The sequence below is a fragment of the Eschscholzia californica genome, unplaced genomic scaffold, assembly GCF_041429995.1.
Source record: "Eschscholzia californica isolate CP2 unplaced genomic scaffold, dmEscCali1.0.p SCAF_5, whole genome shotgun sequence".
Lineage (NCBI taxonomy): Eukaryota > Viridiplantae > Streptophyta > Magnoliopsida > Ranunculales > Papaveraceae > Eschscholzia > Eschscholzia californica.
Window position 1 is genome coordinate 52,945,222 of NW_028238472.1, and position 8,394 is coordinate 52,953,615.

At 33.3% G+C, this 8,394-nt stretch overlaps 1 pseudogene across 1 annotated transcript; it reads left to right on the plus strand.

The window, feature by feature from the left end:
• Positions 1-5,475: 5,475 nt before the first annotated feature.
• Positions 5,476-6,778, plus strand: LOC147540575 (ethylene-responsive transcription factor TINY pseudogene; annotated as a pseudogene). The gene has a single exon (XR_015224813.1). The product of XR_015224813.1 is annotated as an ethylene-responsive transcription factor TINY pseudogene (transcript).
• The last annotated feature ends 1,616 nt before the right edge of the window (positions 6,779-8,394 follow it).

Consider the following 8,394-nt stretch of genomic DNA (forward strand, 5'->3'; position numbering starts at 1 on the left):
ATTTATTACTTCCTTACAACTATAATATATTGTTATACAACTAGAAATAGTTGTGAATCAAATTAGGGATCTTGAACCATATCATACATTCATACTACAAGTAATTGATAGTTGAAATGTATTGTATTGATGTAAATTATGAATTGGATGGCATAATCACGGTTAAAAGTGTTTTGAATATGTGTTAATATCCATCGTGGTTCGGGAAATCGCTCTTTTGACATAGACTTTTTTGGCCCGATCAGTTTAATTATGTTTGCCCAATAAATCGAAGACTTATTTTCAGGATTGTCGAAACAGGAGACAATGGCATTTAACTTTCTCTGAGATTCGAACCTGGGACCTCCAAAGCCGTCTGGAGTTTATGTCAACACCTTGGAACCACTTGGACTACCAACTGTTGACTGCAAAGCAGGACTTCTGTTTATAATGGGTATCCGCGTATCTCTCAAAATTAGAATAGAGGTGGTGAGACTGCGAGATTAGGGTTCCTAGTAAGCTATATAAGCTAATCAACTACTAGAGATATATATCTCTGTAACTTATTATTCATTCACAGTGGAAATTATCGGCATCATTGTTCGCAGTGGAGCAAACTAAGCCACATAAACACCCTTTGTTCTGCGTTATATTTACTTTCTATAATCTTTTTCTTTGTCGTTTTTTCTTCATCGTAACAATTGCATATGTCAATTCAAACTTATTATAGATGGTGATTGGCGAGTCAAATCTGATAATTATGTCAATTCATTACCTTTCACAAAAAATCATGAACAGCAAATATTTAAGGGTTAAGTTTATTTACATTGATCCAATAAAGAATGACCTAAATCAACCATTGAAGATATCTTAATCAAACAGAGTTAGACAGTAGTACTAAAGTACTAGAACTATAATTCATTTGTAACACAATTTTAGAGGTACAGTTTCTACATTAATGGCTTTAGTACTCATTTTGGTTCCACATGGATTTCACCAATATTTTGTACTTAACTTATTATAATGTGCTTTGATTTATGATGTGCATATGTGTCGAGATCTAATTGGAATCATAATAATTCTCCAAAGTTTCCGATTTTTTTCCTGAGAAAATGAATTAATATGTTTTAAATACTTCTGCTATTTCTCATTCTTCACAAACTCCCTCACCAATTTGCTTTGAGGGACGCGCCGATTAGGCACACCTTTAAAACTGCCCTTTCATATTTCAACACAATATTACTTGAAAAGCCACTACCCGCAAGATTGAAGGTGTGTATATCAGACCAAGATCATCTGAAGACCTTAGGCTTACAAGACTTCGATTATATACTTTATTTATATGATGAAAGAAACATTAGTTTAAATTTCCCACGAATGCCCGTTGATATGAACATATTGGTGCGCATTCATAACCACATATTTTATTTTATTCTATTTTGTTTTACCATCAATTCCTATTGTAATAGATTAGTAGGAATATGTACTAGAGCATATTATAGTTAATAATGAGCAGAGTTATCCTACTGTAAATATGTGTATATAAAAATCCAAAGTTATGGGGACCAATTAACAGTAGGTTTGGGTACAATTACAGATTTATATATATGGCCAAAGTTATGGGACCTATTGATAGTCCAAGGTTTAGGGTACAAATCCACGTTTCCATAATAAATCAACCCTATGTGGTGTCTCATTCATGATAGCTTCATTAGCCAATTTCAAAGCTAGGGTTTAACATTGGTTCTCTCATGTGTGAATTGAAAATTGGACTCCCAGTGCACTCCTTAGTGTACAGCGCTAATAAGAGAAGGGGTAGTTTAGTCTTTCCACGATATTTCAGACTGTGAAAATATTAAAATACTCTTTATCTTATTAGCCACCTCAACGAGGAGGTATGTCATGGAGTATACTAGGAAGTTTCCCAATCACTTTTGATCATTTTTTTAACACGTACTTTCTTTATGATAATAGTGTCTGATGAAAAAGAAAAAGAGGGTTACTATTACATGTTTTGTACTGTTATTTTCCAATTCGTACTAACTATGCCGATCCCAACTAATATTATTAAAGAATAAAGATACGAAGTGGAGAGTCCCATATAAACGAGAAGTGCTTCACTCGTATGATCAATAGCGTGGGAGTAGATTTAGGGCCACGAAAATTAGTTCGGTTGTTCCTCTCTTTCAAAATTGTGTACTATATAACAAACGGTAGTGTTTGCAATGGCATGCATGCATTGAGTTGGACTTGATTATTAACTCCTAGCATATTGTGCGATTGAGAAGTGATTTGAATGGATTCTCGGAAAATAATTCAAAATACCCCGTATAATTTTAATGGACAAGGACATGTTCGGCTGATTCCTCTTCTCTTTTACATAGGTAGCATCTCATTTCAGACGATTCTTATATGTTGATTTTGAGTGTTGATCAAAATTGGTGAAAGAGTCTTGAATATGGGTCAATATGTAACCATGTTTGCACATGCCAAACTGCTTTCAAGCCCCTTTCTATTTGATATTCAGGGTTGATCTACAGGGTTGCCGAAGCAGAGCTAATCTTCAGGGATGCCAAAGCAGGGCTGGTTTCCAGGGTTGATCTTCGTTGCTTGCAAAGCAGGACTTCTATTTATAATGAGTATATATGTATTTTCGGAACTGAAAATGGAGACAGTGATGCAATGGAATTAGGGTTTTCCAATAAGTTATATATGTAAACTGAAACCCTGAAAATATTTTTGTAATTCGTTCTTCATTCATAGTGAAAATCATCGCGACAATATTTACCGTGGAGTGGGTCTAATCAATCGAACTACGTAAATCTCCTATGTTCCATGTGATCGGACTACTTTTCTTGATTATCTGTTCTTCATCATAACAAAAATCGTAACAAAGTGTTCAAAATTTAACTTAACTATGATTAGCTAGCTAATACTAATTTGGACTTGAACAGGAATATATCATTTCATATACAAAAGAATGAAAGGTTAGGTAAGTATAACCATGTGTATTAAGATATGGGACCTCAGATCAGTATAATGACTTGTAGGGCAAGTTCATTTAATTTATTTAATTCGCGGATATAATAGACAATATTATTATTAAGTATTAAGCGGGTCGGGTACCCCTCACTTAATTGTTCGTCGAATCACCTCCAAAATGTGGCTTATACAGATTTATTTTCGTGTCAAATCAAATCATGCATGAAAGATATAAGTTTTTTCGATCTATTTATTAGAATATGAGTACATTCAGGTCAATATTTAATAATTAATTTCTACAATGAAAATAGCAAAATATGAAAAGATCTTAAAAGTAGATCTTATTTTATTTGCTAACCAAATAAAAAAATCTATAGAAATTTTGGTTGTTTAGTGACAAAATATCAGACATAGATTTGATTATTTTATGTAAAGCATTAATTAACTTCATGTAAATGAATTAGTTGTTTAATTAATTAGTAATGTGGTGGATGGTGGACTAAAAGCCTCATGTGCCGAAACATGTCGATTATGTAAACCCTAATTTTATCATAAGATCATATTTGTTTTGGAAAAAAAAGTACTATTGTACGCCCGAAAACACGAATTCAAAGAATACGAAGCTCTAGATGAAAACAATCAACAATGGAAAAGAGAGAGCTAGAGAAATTAGCTATAAAAATGAAAATTTTCCAATTAATCACCAAATCGACAAGGACATATATAGAAATACAGGGCTGGCAGGAATTTGTGTTCCACTTAGAGTGCCCGGCCCAAACTTGAGGTGTTCATGGATGTCCAAACCCGGCCCTTTTGTCACCCCTACAAGTACCTTAGGCTTAGGGTGTGTGAGGCTTTTTAGAGTAGGCTTTTGAGTTTATTGTCTGAAAAAACACACGTTAACGTATTTGAACTTAATTAAAGACAATATCGTACAGATCGTTGAGCATAGGTCTTGTTGTTTTGTGGACGATGTCAAAGTCGATGACAACTCATTCCTAAAGGTTAATGATATGATATTAATTCTCACATCGCTTGGAAGAGCGTTTAGAGCATGTACTATTTATTGACACCATATAAATACTTTTAGTGGGTGGGCCTTCTCAGGTGGGCTTAAGTTTTTCGTCAAAAACAAAACCCTGAATAGTGGGTGGTGCAGGTCCACGAGGGCTGGCTCGATATATGTAGCCTTTCATTAATTAGAATTGAGAGAGATAGATCGATTTTATGAGTAGATGGTCTTTATTGGGAGAGGACCCCAGGGAAGGGTTGTAGTGGGTAGTGGAAAGGGTGAGTGCTGGTTATCTGTATCTGATAAAGAAGATGGAAAGAGAGAGGAAGAGGGAAAACATAAGTGAAAAACTGAAAATTTAAGGGTTAACTTCATTTTGCCCCCCTAAAGATCACCAACTTACCAAAATGACCAACTCCCATTTTGACCCCCTCTTGATCTTTTCCGTTACTCAACTTTAACTGTTGAGTTATCTTTTCTTTATATACCATTTCTTTAAAACTCTTCCCCTCCATCTCCTTTGACAATTACTTCTTGTCCGTCGTTGGAGGTCATTGGTCACGGCACGACGACCATCATATATTCATATACATATATATATATATATATAGTATAAGTTTTTTTATCCTTCTCTTTTCTCCCTCCTCCCATCACCACCATCTCTCCATTTTTTCTTCTTTCTCTCTTCTTATCATTTCCTATGGTATCTTTCTCATGGTTTCTCTCTTTTTTGGTTCTGTCTCTTCACTTATGTTTCTCTCTCTAAACTCTCGTATATACATTTATGTGAAATAAAACCATTGAACACCACAAGATTCAAGATAGCAATGAAGAAATAGTTAGCATGAGGATGATGAATATGATTCCACATCGAATTCATGAGAAAAATTCAAGTTATAACTATGACTTAAAAAAGAGGTCAATCATCAAAATTGAGATTAAGGAATAATTTTTTATATGAAGGATGAAGAAGTAAAAATTATGTTGACTGTTATAATTGACTAACAGAAAAAAAAAAAAAAAAAAAAAAAAAAAAAAAAGGAGCTAAAATAGAAGCTGGTCATCTTTAGAGGCTCATTTTTGGTGAATTGGTCATTTGTAGGGGGACAAAATGGAATTAACCTAAGATTTAACGAAGGTAGAGAGAGAGGGAGGTTCACAAATAGAAGATGAGGACCCCATTAATGTACCATGGGTGTTAGCAGGGTGGACCATTACCTTGACCCACAACCCCTTTCTCTCTCTCTCTAGATATCTCTTCTCTCTCTCTTTGTGAAATGTTTATTGGAGTAATTGTTTATGCCATATTGAGAAATAATAAGTCAGCCTCAAGGAGGTGTTCATTTCAAAAGGTTGAAGGTGCACATCCACCCTTTCCTTTCTCTACTAAAACCCTTCTTCCTTCTCATTCTCTCATTATTTTCTCTCTCTCTCTCTCTTTCTGTATATATATATATATATATATATATATATATATATATATATATATATATACACCTAGTTGATGTTCTCTTTGCAGTAGTTGTTAATTTGTAGTCTATTTCTTTCCTTTTACATCTTCAAACTTTCTAGTCTCTCTCTCTCTCTAACTCACTCACTCACTCTTTCTCTCTCTCTCTCTCTCTCTAAAGAAGAGGAGGAGGAAGAGGAATGAGTAATATTTCAGAAACAGATAGTAATAGCAATAACTCTATTTCATCATCAATTCAATATTCTTCTTCTTCATCATCATCATCTTCACTAGGGTTATCTACTACTAATCAATCTGAACATCATCATCATAAAATGATGGAAATTACAAATCAAGTCATTCTCAAGAAACAACAAGATCATCAAGAACCAGAACAAAAAAGAAACACCAACAACAACAACAAAAGAATGAAAGTAGATTGTGGTAAACATCCAACATATAGAGGAGTTCGAATGCGTAATTGGGGAAAATGGGTATCTGAAATTCGCGAACCTCGTAAAAAATCAAGGATCTGGCTTGGTACATTTCCAACACCTGAAATGGCAGCTAGGGCTCATGATGTTGCAGCTTTAAGTATCAAAGGTAACTCAGCTATACTCAATTTCCCTGAACTCACTGATTCATTACCTCGTCCGATTTCGTTATCGCCTAGAGATATTCAAGCTGCTGCTACTCAAGCTGCTTCAATGGAGAAATTTAATCCCTCCCCATCATCTTCAACATCATTTTCATCTTTGGGTTCTACTCAAAATTCAACAATTTCATCATCATCATCATCATCAGATAATAATAATAATAATGATCAAGCAGGAGATGATAATGAGTTGAGTGAAATCGTTGAGTTACCCAGACTGAGTTCTAGTACTACTAATAATGATGAATCGGTGGGTGAGTCAAATAATAATGATTTTATCTTTGTTGATCATGGGTGGATTTATGATCCACCTCCATGGTTACAAAGTGCTGATGATTGTGTTGGGTTTTTTTCTGATCAGTTTCAAATTCTTCCTGAAACTTCTTCAATTTCATTTGAGTCTTCTTTGTTGTGGGATTATTAGAAGAATACTAATTAATAATCTTATTTTGTGATTTGGAATTTGGGTTGTGTTTGTTTTGTTTTTGTGTTTTTTTCTTTTCTTCTCTTTTAGCCCTTTTTTAATTTTTCATTCAAGGGCTTAATAGTTCAAACAGTTCCAAACTCTCCCTCTAGGAGTCTTCTTCTTCTTGGTTCTCTCTTTCTCTCTCTCTCTCTAGAAATCTCTCTCTGTATGTGTGCTTATTCAATAATTGTACATTAATTATAATGGGAGAAAAAGAATTGTTATTACTTTTCATAAGTCATTAACCATCTTGGTTGGAGTAAACACATTAAAGCCTCTCTCTCTCTCTAAAAGATTTAAGTCTAGGGTTTGGACTCGGTACAAAATTTCTAGTAACGAAACCACATCAGTTGGATAACTTCTTTTATTAAAATCTTTTGTGATTTTAACACTTTCTTTCTAGTAATGCTCGTGAATAGATTGGAAAAGTTAGGGTTTATTGTGGGTATATGATTATAGTAGTTTATAAGAGGGATGCATAATGGGTATTTTCTTTTCAAGGAGTAATAATTTATTCATTTTTCATCTTTTCTAGCTTAATCAATGATGATAATTAATGTATAAAAAGAACTGTGTTCTGTTAATCTACTTCTGACACTCTTCTCATTAAAGATTGGAAGCTTCATCAAAGTTATAATGTTGTCTCTCTCTTAACTCTCTTTAGTTAGATACTCATTAATGTAGGAAGATAGCTAGGTTAGATAATAGAAAAGGAAGATGTTAGGAATAAGAAGAAAAATTACACACAAGTGGTGTGTGACTTTGTTTGATTCGTGTTTTCGATGATGGATTCTAATCAACTGAATCGTAAATCAGAACAAGCCACATATGATTTTTGTGTCGAGTTTGTCTAGTTTTTTTCTTCTTTATCATTACTAATTAGATAAATTATATATGATAGAGAATTTGCACAAATTATCAACATAACCCAAATTCACAATTCTAATAATCTTCCGAATATATTACATTTGTTGATTTTGACTTTCCACCTCCCCTTAAAAGCCCTAATTTGAGTGAATGAAAACCCTCCAAGCGAAGATTTTTGCATCAAATAATAATTAACAATTCTAAGAAACTCATTTTTGGTGTTCCCTAATTGACTTTCTTCTTGATAGTATATATTTGAGAGCCGAGGTAATTTATTATTCACCAAACACAGAAACCTGATAAGAACCTTCATGTCTTACTTAAGGCCAACCAAAGATAAATGCAATATCTTTCTCTATCAAAACCCTAGCTAGTTTTGATTACTAGTATAAACGAAATAATATTCGCCTTAGGTATTTTTATTACATGCCCTAGAAAATACGGAGCTTATGAAAATCGACTGAAAACTAAAATAAATCCTAGATGTTTGTCCTAATGCATATGAGATTTGTGTTTATCAAATTTGGGAATTACCTCTAAGAAATTCCCTAATTAGTAGTGTGGGTTCTAATCTAAGACTCATATAAACTGTCCTCATAACCAACTCATTGCTAATCAGTCAAAGTTAAAATTTAGGAATTTCTACTCTTGAATTCATCAAACCTAAGTTCTTTAACTTATCATAGTTATAGTTATATTTGGGGTGAGCATTTATGATTTGTCAACAAACTAACCCTATTCTTTAACAAAAAAAAAACAAACTAACCCTAAACTTATTATAGGGTCAACCCTAAACTAGTACATTGGAGTAATATTTTATTTTGGTGTTATAATATGGTTTTGATTTCATTTTTATTTCCTCATTGAGATTCCAATATCCTACATTTAATGGGAGTTAAGGTTTCAATTAGACTTCCATCTCCCTTAAGAACATAATAATATGAGTAGCATAAAATAATTATTGAAGTATTAGATTTGTTATA